At 40.6% G+C, this 19,701-nt stretch overlaps 1 protein-coding gene across 15 annotated transcripts in view; it reads left to right on the top strand.

The window, feature by feature from the left end:
* Window positions 1–19,701, top strand: part of ELF1 (E74 like ETS transcription factor 1) — an 87,725-nt gene that overhangs the window by 24,283 nt on the left and 43,741 nt on the right. For 4 of the 15 annotated variants that reach the window (XM_074535475.1, XM_074535474.1, XM_074535473.1 and 1 more), the window contains one exon: window positions 252–381. The exons of 10 other annotated variants lie outside the window; for them this stretch is intronic. The gene's annotated coding sequence lies outside the window, so the exon portion shown is untranslated. Of the gene's footprint in view, window positions 1–251; window positions 382–933; window positions 1,113–19,701 lie in introns of all 15 variants that reach the window. One more of the 15 variants, XM_026793652.2, reaches the window with a different exon arrangement.

Raw genomic sequence — 19,701 nt, forward strand, 5'->3', positions numbered from 1 at the left:
ACTGGAATTTGTTGGGTGTGTGAGAAGGAGCAAGGACTTTCCCCCACCACAGTGATTCAGCACAGGAGTGGTAGGAGGTGGAGTTCACCTTTCCAGCCTTGGTTACAGTCTGCACCATAAGCTCTGAAACTTTGCTACCATATACCAGTGATTTATGGTGCTTATAATGTTAATGCCGCTGACATGTTTTAGAGATTACTTGCATTCTTAAATCTTGCTTTCTTAAATCTTACCTAAGTGTTTCTTCACAGATAAAGTGGTTGACAGAGACTATACATACTGGAATTTTAAGTCTTTTGCTTCTCAGAAGTCTGCAGCAGCCGTGTGAAAGGCTCTGGACATTTTCACTTTTCTGACCTGACCTGGCTAATCTATGTAGAGGTAAAAATGATTTATTCTTCAATATAAACTTGTCCTTTGGCAAAGCTTCCCGCAGTCAGTGTGTCAGTGGTTGTGCTGAGAGGATCCCATTGCCTAGGGACCAAAGTTTATGCATTCTTGCCTTGGTGTGCTTTAGGCCTTACCTGTCAGCCATCTTCAGTGTTGAATCAGAGGGCTGGAGCTCAGGTCATTTATTTGTCCTTAAAGAGATCACTCCCCTTGTGTCGTGTGTGAGTTTGAACTAGGTTCAAGCAGGCTTCAATGTGAAATTGATAGTAGTTTTGTTAGCCTGGAAAGAACCTCCAATTCCTAAATTTACGTGTAAAATTTATTTCTCTCTGTATTGGGGAAAATATGGTTAGGATAATTTGGTAGGAATAGGAATGCTACGTGCATAGGTTGGAAACTGTGGGAAAGAGTTGCTTTGAGATGGATTGAATGTCACTGTCTTCATCTATAATTAGACATTTTAGTCTATTTCTAGAACACCCTATATTTAACTCATCATGAACATTTCTGTGTGAATTTACCAAATACATTTTTTGTTTTGAGGGGAATGTGCTGCACTTCTTCAATATTGCCGTTAGCGTACTAACGGTTTCATCGCTTCACTTGCGAGCTCCTTCCACATTTCCCTCACCTTCTTGCGTGGTAGTGGTTTGACTTCTGAGGTGGGCTCAGTATAAATGTCATACCACACAGCTCTTGAGTTCCTGTGTTGGAAGAAAGAGGTGAGCTTGGGTGATTCAAATTTTTGTCTACTCTTGAAAGAAAGAAACATTTTTATTATGGCTGCATGTATTGTTCTGTCGTGCTGTATGTTCCTCTAGCATTACTAGTGTTTTTCCTGAGATCCTTTGACAGAGTGAATAAAGCTGACAGATTAGAAGAAAACTACCTTGCTCTTCTGAGCTTTGTATCAAGTCACTTGTGCTGTTCTCCAGTTTTCAGTTATCTTGGTGTTTATTCGGTTTTAAGTTGCAGCTAGGGAAAGAAGCAGCAAAATTTGATTGTGAAACTACAGTTACACTTTGTGATACCCAGTGCTGACCACTGTCAGAAAATTAATGTTTAACTTGCCCTTCCAACCAGACTCAATTTCAAGTTAAAAGCAAGTTGACAAGGATACTGTCAGTTTCCTCCTCTTTGTGCCTGCTGCATGTGCTGTCCTACATAATTTTGGAGCTAACAAGAATAGTTTCCCAAGTATGTGATGACATGGTTTGTTTTTAGTGGAGGCTGTCTTTCCAACCAGAAGATGACCCTCTTAGGAAGAGCTTTCATGAAAACTCTGTCTTGAAGGCACCAGGGCTTGCACATTGTCTGCTGATGACAGAATTTGCCTGGCATTGTACTCAGAGGTGGTGGTTTCGTTATCCACTTGCGTCCTCTTGATGCATTTTCTGTTTTGTACCTTCACTCCCCCACCTCCAGAGCCTCTGTAAACTATTTACTCTCTGTAGCTATTCAAGCTTTGTCCAGATGCCTGTACATTAAGCATGCAAATGAGAGTGTTAGCTATCAAGAAAATAATTGTGAAGTGTACGGCCATGGAGGGCCAAGGGTTGCAAACTGCACACATTGCAAGAATTCACTTCCCTGTCTCATGGTGCCTCTGAACCAGCTCGTGGAGAGTTCTGTGAGCCCAGCAAAGGGCTCCAGGTACTCTTGGTAGTGAGCTATTGAGAGGCCATCCTGTTGGTTCGGGTTTTTTTAAAAAAGACCAACTAATGTTTATTTCAAAAAGAGAGAAGAAGGAACTGTAGAGAGGAAGTGTCTATTTGGGGACCTTTTTTCTTTACAGAAAAAAAGATAGTTTAGTCATATGAATGAAAATGAAACTTTCTGTGTTGAAAAACAGCCTGAAGTTTGCTGAGGATGCCTTGCAGCATTTTCAAGCGTGTGGGTCCTTTTCAGTGAAAAAGTGTATTTATTTTAGTATCGGTTCAAAGCAACAATGAAATAAGTTGTTTTTGAAGCAACTAAGTGAAACACAGTTTTAATTTGTCTGAACAGGCTGTAATGTGAGCAACCTGATTTAGTTGAGGATGTCCCTGCTCACAGTAGGGGGGTGGACTAGATGACCTTTAAAGATCCCTTCTAACAGCAACTATTCTATGATTCTTACACAGGAACCTTTAATTTAGACTATTTAAATATGGATTATGACGGAATTTACAGAGAAAAAAAGCAGAAAGAAAGTTACTTTTGACAGAATATTTTCCTATTTGGGCACTTCTGAAATACATATATCTGATTATGAATGCTTGATGTAATACAACATTCTACCATTTGTTTTTATAAAGACCTAATTGTCTTTTAGTATCGTCCTTCAAATGGCATGTATTGAATCTTGTTTCAGTGGTACTGGACTAGAAATAATTCTCAACAGTAAGAAATATTGAAAAACTTTTGCCAAACTACAAGATAAGATCTCGGACTTACAAATTTTAATTTTTATTTAAATTATAACAGGGGCATTTGCAGAAAAGGTTTAATACTTTTGAAGCAGTGTAGGATATATTTTGTGTAGAGATTCTGGTGTTTGTAGTGTCTAAAGTGTCTCTTATGGGTGCCATGTGTTCAGGTGGCTTCGGAAGCATTTGTTAATTTGTACTTTTACACTTGATAAACAGAAAAGCTGTGATGACATTTATTGATATATGATAATGTGAAATCTGTGCTTTTGAGGGGAGAGTTGATAGCAGTTATTACTTGCAGAGAGCTATCTGGGTAAAATCCCATTGCCTTGAGAGAGGAAACCCAGTACTACTGATGCATGCATGCTGCACAGATGCAACATGTCAGTAAAAAAGGGAAATAGAAAAAAAACTCAGTGTGAAGTTTGGTTGGTTCATTTTTGCTTCCTTAAGTGAGGATCTCTAGGTGGGGTGAAACCTCTGCTGGGAGGAGAAAGTAGTTTCTTTTTGACAGAGACTGCCTTCAGAGAACCTGTTACACTGTCTGTGGTGAGCAAGCCTGGTATTTATTAACTAGATGGGACAATAATGCTAATGCCTTGATGCTGGCCCTGGTGTTTTCACATCCCGGGTGCTTACAGAGCTTAGGTGCACACTGGAGGTTCTTCAGCCTCACAGCAGCTGCTTTTTCACTCATAAGTGAGGGCAGCGTGTGTAACTTCCCGGCTGGCTCGGTGGCACTTCCCATTAAAGCCATGCAGCAGCGGTTTGCATGGATGTGCCCTGGAGCACAGGAGGGAGGTTTGGGCTAAGCAAGTTTTTAGCGGATAGTGAACTCTCCTGGAGGTGATGGGTTGTAAATCCTTAAACAGCTCATTTAGCATCTGCCCAGGCCCTTAGCTTGCCCTTAGGTAAGACTCAACAGTAAAGCTGTATTAGTTGAGGTAAAGTTGCAGTTTAAACTCTAGACCGACGTTTTTGTGAGCGTGCGAACCTGCACCAGTCTAATTTAATTTAAAATGTGCCTTTAGCAAAACAGTCAGAGGTGGGCATGGTCATTCCTGGATGTTTTCTTGGCAGGAGCACTCATCCAGCTGCTTGAGGACTGCCATCCTCGTTTTTTCTCGCTGACAGCATAGATTGTTTTCTGATGCTTTATTGCCTTCCCCTCCTATCTGCAGACCAAGCTGCTTGCGAGAGCAACCTTTTCCTTATCTGGTTCAGCCAAGATGAGCCAAGTTGGCAAGCCAGATGTCAATGCCACAGAAGTTGCTGGCCTGGTTGATTGAACCAGGTTAGGGATTGATTTCAGAGTGGTGGAGCTGTGGAGTTTGTAAGAGCTGGGATTGAGCAACAAAGGGAAGGACGAAGTAGCACAGTTGTCCTTGGAAATGGACCACATTTCATGGACAATGCTTCAGCAAAGTGAGCGATACTTAGGATGATTGACTTAACCCTCTTCTACATGTCACATCAAAACTTGTTTTCCAATGAATTATCTGAACACCACAGCCGGATGCTTCTGATTGAGAAGAAGAATGTGTTAACTAATAAATTAAATATTGCCCAAAGTTATGTAAAGGAATAAGCCTTGATAATATAAAATGGGAGGAAAAGCTATGTGCTTGTTAATTTGGGATCATGTGCAAATAAAAGCTTTTTTGTTCTTTTTACTTCTTGAGAAGAAGGGGAAGGAAATGCAGGGATGAGAACTGCATTGCTGCAGTTTTGAAAGAGTGTTAACTTCTTGCTTTGTTTAAAAATATTTTAGTTATTCCTGTCTGCTAAATCAGGTTATTGAAATGAAGTGATGACCTTTGCTCTGAGCCTGAAACAATGCAGAAGAAAAGCAGGTGTTCGAGAAGATTAAACCTCTTACCTCCGCTAAGAAGTGTTCTGGTAGGGCTGAGGTTCTAAGGGCGCCATATTCTTGCTGAGACTAAAAATGTAAGAATGAGGAAGAATTTTAGAAATTGATTATGGTCAGTTGCCAAGAGCAATGCCATGATAAATTATTAACTCATTGCACTGTACTGCCTTGTAGTGCAAACAGAATAGCTGGTTATTGTGCTCTGCTTGGTAAGTCAGCACTGTAAAAAATTCCTCAGTTATCTGGAAAATGTCTTCTTTGGGGTGTTTATTAAAGGGATATGGTAGAAATAAAAATCATGTTCTCCTCTGCTGAAGCTGGTTAAAACCAATAGAAATCCATAGAGGCAGTTTCTTTCTTTCTGTCTGGGGAGCCTGGTCAGCAGTTGTCGGCCAGCTCAGTTTCGCTTTAGCTCCTCTCTTCTCACAGTGCTTTGGTGAGATGTGGTCCCTCCTACCTTCCCAAAAAACACACCAGAGCCAGGCAGTTGGGCTGTTAGGGGCAGAGACATGAGGCAAGTTGACTCACAGCTGTTCTGCTGGAAAAGCCACTGTGGAGACCACTCCTCCTGTTAGCTGTAACTGAGTCAGATGAACAAATGCAGGAGCGTGCGGGTACCTTCCCAATGCCATGCAGCAGCAGTCTTGAGGAGTACATTTTCAGTCTTTTAGAAATTAAGTTATCCTGATTTTTGTTTTGCCTTTAAAAATGTAAATACCACAACATTTACCTTTTCATTTTTGCCTCAACTATACAGAGCCTGGAAAATGACATGATTTTAAGTGTCTCAAAATAATTTATAAATTAACATTCCCCTCCCCCTCTTATATTAGCCCTATCCTTCTTACATTACATTTCTAAGATAATAATCTGTAATTCATGTAATAGATTTGAATTTCCATGTAAATATTACTTTTAGTGTTTGTTATGCTTGGAGTTAGTACCATAGTAATACACCATGAAAATAAGTATGTATGAGAATTTTGAAATGTTTGCTGTGATAAAAACTGTTGTTCTGTGTTGGACACAGATGAACTTTCAGGGTTAAAAAGAATATCTAGCTTGAGAGCAAACCATTTCTGGACCAGTGTCAGCATCTGCCACCCCAGTTTTCTTAGGAAAACATTGAATCCTGCCAGTACATGTTGCAAGATATGACCAACGTGACTTACGAACTAAGATGCAAATCTGCAAAATGCTGTTGGCTACATAGTATTGTTGGAATCTGAGATGGAAAATACTTTTTTTTTTCAGTTCTCCTTTTGCCAATCCAGCAAAATTTAGTAAGGTTCAGTTCATGCTGCAAGGCTTTTATGTTTAGAAAGGCTTTTGAGCAACCATTACTTTTTGTATCTTGTTTTTTTTTAATTTGTTGGCTGCTTGGGATTACTTGAGTACTTGTCAAGGGTGGGACATGTGTCTTAAGTGGACGTCAGAAATGCTGCTGAAGCAAATGTTCTCTTAGTGTCTAATGGGTCCTAGTTTAGGGCTTTCATTCTGATTTCCAGGGCATGAAGTGGTGAAGCATTCAGTGACATGGAGTGATGTAGTCTTGTCTTTTGAGGCAGGGGACATGTGTGGTTCTGTGGAATAACCCAAGTGGTCATAGAACTCATGTGGGAGCACATGAATGCTAGGGACAAAATGTGCTGTATCAGAGGAACCTGATGGGGAATATGTTTCTAGTTAGAAATGAGGAGAATTTCTACCCTATTCTTTTTCAGGGAATTGCAAACCTCCAACTTTGAGGTGGCTATTGTATTAAGAGAATAAAAAGGCATTTTTATTCTGAACTGTTTTGGGATAGGGACAGAGACCATGTTAGGATGGAACACCTTGGTTCTGTGAAGGGTGAAATGTGTCACATACACCTTGAAATCCAGTGAAGATGTGTACTGCTTTTAGGTTTATGCAGAAAATTCTCCTAGACCACAGCAATACATGATAGTGTAAAATCAATTAAATATCTACTGGTTGATGTACTTCCCAACTTACATGACTGACTTGTCTCCAGTTGCTTTAATTGGCAACCCTGCTGATAACAGCACAATATCGGTTTCCCTCCATTTTATACCACCAGTTGGTCATTGATGAGAACAGATATGAGGCTGTCTTAATTTCTCACCCTGCCTGAAAATACAGTTTTTAGGCTGACTAAAGAAATTATGTTTTCTGACAGATAATATTATACGGAAATCTTAGACTGAATAGAAGACAATTTACAGAGGGGCTGAGTATAGCATATTGCTTCACATATGGATACAATAGAAGTTAAAGTTGTACTGGAGTTTCTGCTTTTCACTGAAGTTGTGCTTTGTCTAGCAGTTGGTTTTTGTGCTTACCACATGAGTACCAAATGCTTCTTCAGGGTTTCAATTTTGCAGGAGACTAATAGGTGTTGTTCTCTAGGTATTAGTGTTGGAAAAGCCCTGTAGATCATTAACCTTGTCCCCATTTCTAGGACAGCCTTTTCGTAGAAAAGGCTGGTACTGTATTTGGCAATGGGTCTTTTCCCATTGATTGTAGGTCACATCTGAAGATTTCAGAAAGAATCTTAAACGATTTCATCTTCTAAGTACAGTAACTTGGTTTCTTGGTGGTATACAAGCCTGGTTGAGGAAGACCAGACTTGAAAACCTCCACAGTTGGCCTGCTTGTTGTCCTGGGCCCTGCTAGATGAGAACATGGCGCCAGTGTTTTGTGCACTGCTTCGGTGGCCTTCTGGGAACACATTTCAGTACGCTTCAGCTGTTTGCTTCTTTCTCCATCCATCTGGCCGGCTTTCTACACGTGGGGCCTGATTGACTTTGTTTTTCTCTCTTCTGCTTCTTCAGAAGGTGTCTCGGAGTGTCTGCTTGTGGCGGGCGGCCGCGGCCCACGCAGGGGACAGCGCTGGCAGGAAGCGCTGGCGGCTGGGCCCGGTATCTCGGGCTGTGCTTCCTGTCGTTAAACCACGAGCAGGGGAGCAGATGCACCAGAGATGGCAGCGCCGCCTCCCCAGGCAGCCATTGTGCAACCAACTGTCTCCTCAGTGCCACGCTGTGCGCCCGGGGCCTTGCTGTCCCTCACAGCCCCTTCTTCAGGCACCTGAGAGTAAGGATCAGGGTCTGTGCAGTTCAGCAGAGAGCAGGACTTGAACTCCTCAAGCGTGAAGAGCCATGGGAGTCATCCTGGCACAGCGAGAGCTGAGGTCTAGCATTTCGTTTTCCACAGCTCCCAGCGTGGGAGTTTTTAACTGGATCTGAAAAATAGGCAGGTTGGGCCTCAAGTTGTGCAATTTCATTAATGTCTTTCTGGGTAGGTAATTGCCACATTACCTGACCAATTTTTATTGTAAAATCTGTGATTTTCTGAGTGTTTTTTTCCCTTTTTAATTATTAATTTTTTCATCTCAATACACTTGTAGTTTTGAGACAGCTCTGGCTTTCAGTTAAACAGCTTTTTGGAAGTGCACAGAAAAAGCACATAAAACCTTCTATTATAAACAATACAATTTTTTTAATGTAAGTTGCATGATTTCTGAAGATATAGATGTTATTGCAACATAATTAATTTCCTGAAACTAGAACTCTAGTAGTATCTACCCCAGCACTAGATTTTAGAGAACCGAGTAGTCTGCACATCACAATTATTTTAGAACTGAAACTGTGCATACATTTCAGCCTTTTTGTTTCATTTGGTAATCTTTTCTTCCTCATCTGACAGCATTGCTGCTCCCAGAATATTGGTTTTTTTCTCTTAAACTGTATGTTTGTTGACTAGCCAGCATTGAGTAGGGATGCCTTTGCCATGTGATAAAATGATTCTGTACTATATGCTCTTTAACATATAGGGTCTCAGCCTGAGGGTCACATTCCTCAGGGTGGGGAAGAGTAGAAAGGTTGTAGGGGTAGTAAGATTGGGTGCATAAGGGGTTTGGGATTTTCTGTTGCTGTTGGTTTAGGGTTTGTTCTCCTGCCTTGCGATGGGCTATGGGGCACTCTGCATGGCAGCCCACATGAGAGGTTCTGCATACACAGAGGAGCTGCACTCAGAGGCAGGCACCACTCTGAGCTCCTGGTCCCCTGGGTGTCTGCAGAGCCAGGGGCCAGCACCACAAGGGCAAAACTTGGAATTTTGCTGCTGTGAAAGGCACCAGCTCTCACATTTCTAACAGAACTGCACTGGAAACCTTTCACAGCGACAGCATGATTCTGCTGGCCTTTCTCTCTTTCAGGTTTTGAGCACTGTTCTCAGTACTGTCGTGTTTGAGAAAGGAGAGGTACAAGCAGGGCACAACCCCTGAGGGGAACATATAATAAAACGTCCACAAAACTGCTTGAAGTGTATGGCATCTTGAAAAATGCCATAGATTTGGGGTTTTTACCCACCCCCACGCAATTCTGATATTATTTCATTGTATCTATGGCCACAGTAAACCACTGAGACTTCACAGAAGCAGATGAAATGTTAGACAACAGAAATGAAAAAAAGAAAGGAGAGTGGAGAATAAATTAAAGGGTGGATTAGAAGCCATGTAAAGCAGCCTGTCTCTGCATTACCTTGTTTATTGTACTACTTAATCTTCCATCTACCACTCAGCTTTCGCTTGTGTTTTCTTCTTTTGCTTGTTTGGGGGGGGCTTGTTGTGGGTTTTTTTAGTTCTTTATTGTGAGATGTTTTGTATGGTTTTTTGTTTGTATAGTTTTTTGTTTGTACGGTTTTTTTGTTAGTATAGTTTTTGTTTGTTTCATTGGGGTGTTTTGTTTTTGCCTTTTTTGTTTGGGTTTTGTTTCTTTTGTGGTGAATAGTGGATTGTTATTTTTTATTGGTTTTTTTTTTCTTTTTGTCTTCTTTTTTCCTTTTTTTTCCCTCCTGACTCTGTATGGGTTGAATGTTGTCCTGGAAGAGGAATGAGTAGGTTAGAAGTGATACATTAAAAACATTCTGCCTCTGGTTCCTATGATAATTTGTGGGTTTCATAACAAGGATGATGTCTTCTGAGGAGCTTCTTGCGTGATGAGGCTGTGGTGCTGCAAGAAAAGCTGGAATGTTTGTTTTCCCAGAGACCTAAATGAAAATTGTCAGAGGGCTGGAACAGCTATCCTGCAAAGAGAGTCCAAGAGAGTAATTCAGTGCAGAAAAGAGAAGACTCCAGGGAGATCTTGTTGCAGCCTTTCGGTGTATAGATGGGACTTTTCAGAAGGACAGAGTTGTTTTACCAAGTCTTGTAGTGCCAGGAAAAGGGACAATGTTTTTTGACTGAAAGAGCATAGATTTAGATTAGACACAAGGAAGACATTTTTGACAATGAGGGTGGAGAGGCACTGGTACAGGGTGCTCAGAGAAGTTGTGGATGCCCTATCCCTGGAAGCTTATGTTGGATGGAGCAATGTGATCTACTGACAGATGTCTCTGCTTCTGGCATTTGGGTTGGACTTCAATGATCTTCAAAGGTCCTTTCCAATCCAAACCATTTTCTGGTTCTCTGCACTGGGGCCTGCATCAACTCCTGGTAGTTTAGAGAAGTCAGATGTGACCTAAGGAAGGACCTTCATTTTCAGGAGATGGAATCTACATTTGCTCCCATTCATTATAAGGAAAACTTAGAGCAATCTTAGTCCTTTCTTCTGGAAGTGTTAGAGGTTCTTAGAATGAAGGAAAGGTAGGAACAATCTTCTCCTTGTGGAGAGTTCTTGTGCTCTGTTTTCCTGGGTTAAAGTGGGGAAGAGCTGCTGCAGGAGAAATATGTCTCCTGAATTCCCCTTCTGTGTATGACACTGTTAGGGTTTCTCTTTTGGGAAGTGTGAGTGGACTTGTGCAGTCACCCCATTCAGACAATGAGGTCTGAGAGAGGGGGCCAAGTGCATGCTGAAGTGTCTGTATTACTCACCCTGCAGAGCTGAGGGGAGGGAGAAAGAGGTCTCCAGGTTTGTGAGCCACTGGCTGTGGTGAGATCGTGCTGCTTCCTTTTCCAGAATGACACCAAGCTGGGCTCACAACTCAGCACGAGGTGATGGGACGATTTTGTGTTTTGCTCAGGTGATTTGGTTCCCCCCCAGTCTGCCTGCTGCCTTTCTTCCCCCCACAGCTGGGGAATAGACTGGCTCACAGAGCCCCGTGGTGGGGGCTGCAGCTGGATGGCACAGGCACATGCACAGCAGCCACCTCTGATGCCTTATTTAGTTCTGCAAAAGACATGGGAACTTAAATGGTGAAATGAGGAAGAAGTGGGGCTTGAATTTCTCTACACCTGGTTGGTGGGAGCTCTGAAAGTTTCCAGAGTACACTGATTCCGTAGGTGTTCTCATGCAACACTCATAAATTCTGTGTCAAGTTCATTTCATTAGCAGTGAATGTCTGTGTCTCCCAGGAGCAGGTGTGTGCTCATGTAAGAGTGACTTAGGCTTCAGTGTACACTTCCCCAGACATTACGAAATGAGAAATACTGGCCTGTCCAGACACTGCCTTCCCTGGAGGGACCTTTGCAGACCCTGTTCCTTTTCCATAACACTCTAAAGAAAAATATTTTTGCATTTTTATTTTAATCTTGTTGGTCTTTAAGTAGTGCTTTGTCACGGTTTGAAACCCCATGGTGGGAACTGTTAGTCTAACAACAGACCAGAAGATAATTTATATTCTCTTAATAGAAGTTCAATAGTTTGAAATTCCCCAGACTAATAGTCTCCCTTCTTAATCCCACCCCATGCAAATACTTTAGAACATGAATTTAGGCTACACTGATCTGTAAAAAGAAAAATGTACAAATGGCATGGGAATATTAGTTTCTGTCTTGTTCTGCATAGCTGCAAGTTAATGCATTTATTATTGTAATTATGCTAAACATCATGAAGAATATGCATTTTTAGAATAACCTGGAATGAATATATTGCATTTCAGAGTGCATTAAAATTGGGAGCTTAAAGGCCCAAAAAGCTAACTTTTAATTATGTCTTGAGTGAATGTTCTCCAGTACAACTGTGTAAGCAGTCTCTCACCATGAGGAGGTTTTAAAGGCATGATTTTAGATATTCTCCACTTGGTTCTTTAACTAAGATTTTTTTTTTCCTGCAGACATTTAAATTAATTGAGTCTATAACATTTTATGTCCTGGATAGATGTTCAGTACAGCAGAAACCTCTGTACTCTTCATACTGTTAATGCAGCTTCTCCAATTCAGTCAGCCTTCAGTAGTACCTCATTGATTTTACCCAGCAGCAGCTTTTGAGGAAGGGAAATGTTGAACAAATAGGTGAAGGGCATTGTTTTTAAAAAGGCATTTGTTTCTGGACCCTTACTGTGCAGGATTAAGAAGCAAAGACACCATCATACTCTTAAGTCCAAGGACTGGTGGATGAAAAGCTGGGTGTGACCCAACAATGTGTGCTTGCAGCTCCAAAAGCCACTTGCATCCTGGGCTGCATCAAAAGCAGTGTGGCCAGCAGGGTGAGGGGTATGATTCTGCTCCTCTGCTCTGCTTTTCTGGGAGTTCTGTGATTCTGTGAAAACAGCACAGTTCAGTGAATTTCTGACTTGGAACTTGTAAGGTAATGATTGCCTTTTGAAAAGCTGGCTGAAATGAGACAAACATGTGCAAGAGTGAAATAAGAACAGTGTAGAAGCATTTGCCTCTCAAAATGTTATTTTTAAAGCACAACAAGTGAGTAATGCTGAAGATGCTTGTAGGGAGAAAGAGGGAGAGATGATGACCAAGTCTGGAGATAAAAAGCTCAAACCTGCAGCTTCTCTGCAGGGATGAAGGAAAGTTTAGAGACAAGTGAATTGTGTTGCTTTTTTCCACATACAGTGGGGAGATACTCAGTGTGTCTACACTGAGATTATTGGTATAACCTGCACATAGAACTCTTTGTGCTATGTGCTCCACACCCATAAGTAGTTGGCTGTCTAGTAACAAGGTGGTTTGTGTACCAAACAAGTTACAGCAAGAGCCTAAGGTCTGGGTTTTGTTGGTTTGGTTTTTTTTTCCTTTGTTTTGTTTTTTAAGTCCCTCTGGCTATGTAATATTCACATTTTCTAACCAAGACCATGTCCCTCCCTCCATGTCTCAGTGCTGTGTTTGTGTCGGTACTTTCTTAAAGTTGTATCCAATCTCAAGTTCAGTTTTAAGCTAATGTTTTGAAAGTATTTCTTGAGTTCAGAGCAAACTGGTCAGCAGGTGACTTTGCTCCCTTTCCTGCATGGTGCAGATCTTACCTATTGTTTTTTACTTGAGCATATCTGGAATATTTTGATCCTTCTTGTCTTGCTCTTTGGTGAGCTGTGACACTGGTACAAATTTCCCATGCAGAAAGCACGTCCCAGCTCAGAGCTGTGACTCATGCTGAGGGAAAATACAGACTTACAGCCTTCCAACCCAAATTAGCCTTTACCCTTCTACCTGTGAATTGAAAAGCTTACGTCCCTCAATTTTCAATAAATTTCAAATATTTGTTTGTTGGCTTAAGGTGACATGTGAGTTGCAGCCACAGTGATCTGTAAATTATGATACACTGGAAATCAGAAGATTTTACCTCAGAAAGGTGTAACAAATCTCTTGTCTCTGGAGACTCTCTTAAAGATGTGGTTTGTTTTGGTCTTGGTTAAGAGACCAGGTCTACCCTGGCCTACATAAATGTTGTCTGAGCTACCGTAAAAAATCTGTTTAAGCCAAAAATTAGGTTGAATGTTCTTGTGCTAAAAAACTCCAGACAATTATATTAGAAAGGACAAACGGTGAAAAAGACTACCCCAGACTCATGAGACTTGGTGGTTAGTGGGAGGGAGTTCAGAAGTCTGACTGAGGGCTCAGACTTCCCTGTGTGCAGCTGTTCCTTATCAGTCTGCCTGATTGTCGGTATGGTTTGGTACTTTGCACCTCTTCTTAAATTACCTTTCATTGCCATTTCTACAGACTTTTGAACTAAGTAATTCTGCTTGTGAAATGTTAGGAGGTGTTGTCACCTTTTCTTGGGTTGGGCATTTTTTGTTGCTTTTTGGGGTTTTTTGAATCTATACAAAACCTCAGTGCAAGTATCAGCTTTGTGATTTTGACAGTAGGAGATGTGCATTAATTTTTCCAAGAGATATACTGATGGAGATTTGTCTCTTCCATCCCAACATCATGAGTGAATCCCTGCCTGTGTTAGGAATAGTATTGGACTCTCCAAACCCTTAAAACCAAAAAATTCAGACTACTTGCCTTAGTTCACTCATCAAACTATTTCAGAAAAAACTTCTGAAAGTAAGTAATCTCAATTGTTGTGACTGAATGGGTGACAAAATGGACCTTTGGGGATGTTTAGAGAAAGGTGTATGTTGGGGTACTGTATATGTGCTCTGACTGGTCACAGATTGTAGAAAACAGGTGACTTCTTGCCTGGTGCAGAGGTTCTCACTGATCAATTCCTGTGGTATAACCATTGGAAATGTGTGGCTGAGTACTTAATTTCTTATATTTATGGGTAAAGGTGAATGAGGATCTTTGTGGCAAATAGATTAAAAAGCTTCAGGCATGGTTTGCAAAAACATGTTTTAACAGATGAGCTTTATAAATGAGACTGAAATATGTATCTATATTTTACTCACATGTGATTGTTAACCACAGTGCTAGCTTAAATATAAATAAAAGTGTTCTTGTAAATGAGTAGAATCTCTCAAAGACCAAAATGCTTGTCTAGTGCTGAGTTACACAGCTTACAGATAAGTATTAGTTCCAGTGCTTTGTGGTATGGGCTGTACTGCTTCTCATTACAAGCCCTCTTAGCCATTATTCTTTTTTGCTTTGCCTTGACTGTGTCCGTGATTCTTATCTAAAGGAATAAAAGTTACTTAAGTAAAGATTTAAATTAAAGCAGTATGTGATTAAAGTTCTTCTTGTGTGTTTCATCTCTGCTCTCTTGAGCTAGCTTGCTTGTAAGAGTGTAATGGTCTATCACCCTGTATTCTCAGCTTTAACAAAATGCACTACTGGTCCCAAGAAGGAGGATGCCTGAACAACTCTGGATGAGTTGTAAGAATATACATATTCATTTGTTAAAACTCTGTTCAGGTCCAAGATGCACGATGAGTGTGTAGGAAAGCTACACACTCATATATACTATGAGGCACTGTATACTATATATGTATACATATGTATATATATATATATGTATATATATATATATGTATATATATATATATGTATATATATATATATGTATATATATATATATATATATATGTATATATATATATGTGTATATATATATATGTATATATATATATATGTATATATATATATGTATATATATATATATGTATATATATATATATGTATATATATATATATGTATATATATATATGTATATATATATATGTGTATATATATATATGTATATATATATATATGTATATATATATATATGTATATATATATATATGTATATATATATGTATATATATATGTATATGTATATATATATATATATACTATATACTATATAAGGCACCTGTTATACAAGAACACAAAATGCTTTGTGTAGTCCCTCTGAAGCACAACCACTGCAGCTGGTGGCCATATATCTTGTATAAAGAGGGAAATCGCTGCTCCTTTTGTTTCAGCATTGCAGGATTTGACTTGCCACTGTCTAAGTTGTAGGTGCTATTCTGTGAGAATAGGGTTAGCAGGACACCTTCCAGAAAGTGAAGTTGGGCTAAAAGCCATCAGTGAGATGTTGGAACAGCCAAGCCCAGGGCAGCGCCACGTCCTGGCTGGGCAGAAGGAAGCCAGTGTTGCTGGGAGAGCCATGGGCTGGAAACACCTTCTCCTTGTGCCATTCCAATGAGGTGCTGAGAGCACACCTGCCTGCCCCTGCTCTAGCAGCAGGGCCTGAGGGGAGGCAGGGAATCGGTGTAATTACATGATCTTGAACCTAGAATGGGGACTGGGGCTTCTCAGACCTGCTGAGATAAACCTCAAGTGCTTCCAGGCCAGGGCTCTTGTTGGAAGTAGGGTCTGCAGGTGCAGGTTTGTTCTTGGGGGCATCTTGGAGCCTCTGTTCTTGGTGGAGCCTGCCTGTTTTCCACAGTTCCTAAAATGAAATCTCACTCCATCGCATAAGCTGTGAGGTAAGAAGGAAAAAGGACTCCTCTGCTGCAAATGTTTTGTAGGTGATACAGTCTAACTCAGAATAAATGTTTCTCCTGTTGGTAGAAAGGGTTAAGCATTGAGGGCAGCAGGTATAGGCAGACTTAGGTATGTGATATATTCGACTGTTTTGCAAGGTGCTATAAATGTTGGCTCCCTGTAATCTGATACCAGGGCAGGACAGGCTAACCTAATGGAGGAAAATAGACAGCAATGTAAAAGAACTGGAAATTCAAGTCTAGCTGACTAATACCAGCCTGCTCCAGAGGCTTTTGACTGTTCATTTTGCTGACAGCTGACAGCAAATGAGAGGCAAACGTGGCCTAATCTGCTCTGTATCCTTACAGCTTTTTTAAAGACACTGCAAAGGTAAGACCCCTTATATTTCTCAAACTGGCACTTTCCGAATGCAGCCTTGAACATAAATATCACTGACAAGAACAAAGTACCAAACTGAGGCTTGAAGTCCAGGTCTGTCTGTGAGTTTGGGAAGGAGGAGGCCTCAGTGGGTTCTCTGTGGATTGGTCTGTGCCCCTTTCTAGCTGGTGCACGTCCATTAAATTCAGATTTCTGAAACTGCTCAAGTACTCAAACATAGAAATGCAAATCACACAGTACTTCTATGGCTGTGTCAGAGAGTAATTTTGAACTTAGTAAAGTATTTTGTTTGTGGTACTTGACAGTCCAGTTAGAAGAGTTTTTAAAAAAATTATTTGCAAAACGAAATCCACAGAATGCTAAAAGTCTGTGTTGCAGAAGTTGTAATGGGGTTTTTACTGAGCTGGGTCCTGTAGCAACTTTTGCAGAGCACTGAAAAAGTCCTGTGGGAATTTAACTCCCTGATCTAGAATTACTGATGCTTGGCTGGAAGAGGTTGCCTGGAGTAAGAAACTTTTAACTTGAACTTGATCTCTGCTGGCCTCTTTTTTTTGTTTTCCTTTTTCATATATATATATATATATATATATATATATATATATATATAGTGCTCATTTATAGTGAAGCTAAAGAAAAAGTTATTGTTTTTGGCCATCAGTTTTTCTTTGGTAAACTTGACTTTTACCTGCAGGTGATTTAAAAATAATGACTGTGGTACTAATTTATAGGCAAAATGGTTTTTAGAGAGCGATTGACAGTTTTATGTCAGTATTGAGTACAGACTAGCAACTGGTAATTTGTGAAGTTTGGCACCCTTCCAAAGCAATTATATTTAGTTTCTCTGATCTTTCTTCCTCCCACTGCCACTACTTCATTTTCCTGTGTGTATGTGTTAATCAAAAGAGCAAGATCTTGCAGGGTCAAACAGTTCTTCCCCCCTCCACCCCTCTTTTACAGGTTTCCTCATATCCTGTTTTAGCTGTCTTGGAGCTCAGCCCTTCAGCTCTTTCTGAAAGATGCAAGGGAACTTTCCCTTAGAAATCCCTGAAATTTGACTTATCTGCAGCCCTGTTGTTATAGATGCTTGTAGGCTTGTGGTCTTAATGCTCCATAAAAGGTGCTATTAAATGCAAGAAACCACTTAAAGGTGCCTTTAAAAACATGTACTTTGTGTCACTGGAATAATGCATTTGGTTTGCAAAAATTTTGGAACCTGATTTGGGATTTCATCAATTTACTGTTTTCTTGGTATCTTTTTTTAAAACAGCATTTTGACTTTTTGTGCAGTGTGAAAAATAGGAAGATATATTTGATACTAATGTTACTTATTAATGCTGGTAATTTGGTTATCTTATTACAAGACATAAAACCTGTCTGCTCCCTGCAAATTTACTATTGGATAAAATAGCTTATACTAATTGTTATAGGAGAGGAAGTAATGCGAGACCTTTTGTTTTCCTTTCTCTCTGTAATTAGTATCACTTACCACTTGGTGAGCTAGACTAGGTGGACATTTGCAGTGTCATATCCAACTTCTAGTCAATTTATTCTGGTTTTGTAATATTTAATATATTACTATTTTTCTGATGGAGAAAATGTAAATCCAAAAGTGTGCAGTTAACAGGAATAAATGACAGCAAAATCCAAAATTGCAATCTGCATCACTGAAGGTTTGTTGTATGTTAAGATAGCTCTTTTCCATTGTTTAAAAAGAAATCCTTATGTAATGGGGCTGGTTGGGTCTGATTACATTGAGCTGTTTTTAAAACATTTTACAATTTTTCTAAGCTTTTCACTTCTGTTGTGTCTGTAGCAAGGAGTTTGAGCAAGTACATCTAGGCTGATGCATTTTTGATTGCTTTTCTTTCATTCTTTCAAAACTAGTTGCCTTGTTGACTTAATTGAATGTCTCCCTGGGAAATATAATCACCTGATTTTCTCCTTTCTCTACCAATAGTAATGAATTAACTACAAAAGGCAGAATCAAGGGACAGACCCAAGTTAGTGACTGCCAAGAGTTTTGGACCAGCAAACCACACTTCCCAGCCTCTGCATTTACTGGACATTAGTGTGTTTGTATACCATTTTGCAGTAGCAAGAAGAGAAGCAGGTCTTTGCTATGCATGTTATGTTTTCAGCTGCTCCTTGAATCCATATTACATTACTGCAAAAGGCCATGCTTTCAGAAACATTCCCCATAACAAAACCTGATGGTTTTGTTAGGATAAGAGACCTTTAGATAGTCCTACAGAAAATTCTTAGAAAGATGGGCAGTCATGCTGTCAGTTGCCAGGGAGCTCAGTGTGGTGGTGTGTTTGTGGCCAGCATTTTCCAGGTGTTGAAGGCCTGGCTGACACCCCCTCTCCTTTTTGACAATGCCTATGCACAGATGTTAGCTTTCCAAGACCAAGCTGTTCATACTGAGGTGTCGGTGCTGCTCCATTCCCTGGCTGGTAGACAGACTCTGGAATTCTTTCAGGCTTGGCAAATTGTGCTGTCCCCATGCACTGTCTGGGGGACACTGTCCTTTTAGGTGTCCTTTTTGTGGGTGGGGGGAATGCAGTTCATCTTGTTTGGCTTTCAGTGAGTGAGGAGAAGATCAAACTGTATATTTTCCCAGCGGCACTGGGGTGTTGATGAGCAGCAGTGGGTGGAGGTGATGAACTGGAAGCAGAGAAGGAGGACTTTTGTGTATCCCCTGTTGTATAGAGATGTGGGGTTTTTTAGTCTTTGGCAGACAAAGCAGCTGCACCAGAAGTTAAAAGTCAAGGCAGTAGAAGGGCACACCTTTCATACACATGCTTTGGTGCATGTGTGCTGCATGTGCGCATGGATGTAAGGTGTGTTCATGCACCTGCAGCTGCTGTGTGTGCCTGTGTCCGTGTGTCCTGCCGACAGGTAGAGTAGGGGCTGTGCAGTGAAGCAATGTTATGTGGCTTTTATCTAACTGTAGTTGAAATAAGTGATTTATCTGTGACCTGAGGCTTCAGTAACCCAAATTCAGTCTGAAAAGTTTCAAAGCTCTATGAGTAGCCAGATGATGGCTAACCACTTCTAAAAATTTACCCTGCTCTTCTCTTTTTGGTGTTTAATGTGCTGAAAGTTGGGCAGTTGCAAAATGGTGTTTGAATCCACAAAACAGTTTTGATTGGAATGGATGGAGAGCTGGGGGCTGGCAGGCAAGGAGGAAAAGAGATCCAGTCTCTCACATGATTTGGAGAGGAGTGGTGGAATGGAGTTGTCCCATTGTGGGGGATAGGTCATGTTCCATCTCTTTAAACTCTTCTTATACTATGCAGTCAGTTTATGAAAATGCAAAATTCAGTTATTTTCGTGTTGGGGGAATGGGGAAGTGGATCAGACCCTCTATTCCCCCTGCAGTGTCTTTGCTCCCTGCTTTAGGCCAGCTAACTTTTCCTTTGAGTTGGTTCTACTTTGCTACAGCAACGTAGAGGGGTGACTAAAACCCGACCTGGCGTTTCCTTGCCTGATCAAATTAGGGAGGTTTGCTCTTTACAAATGCTCAAGTACTTTTTTTTTTGGAGCT

This window comes from Zonotrichia albicollis, chromosome 2, assembly GCF_047830755.1.
Source record: "Zonotrichia albicollis isolate bZonAlb1 chromosome 2, bZonAlb1.hap1, whole genome shotgun sequence".
Classification (NCBI taxonomy): domain Eukaryota; kingdom Metazoa; phylum Chordata; class Aves; order Passeriformes; family Passerellidae; genus Zonotrichia; species Zonotrichia albicollis.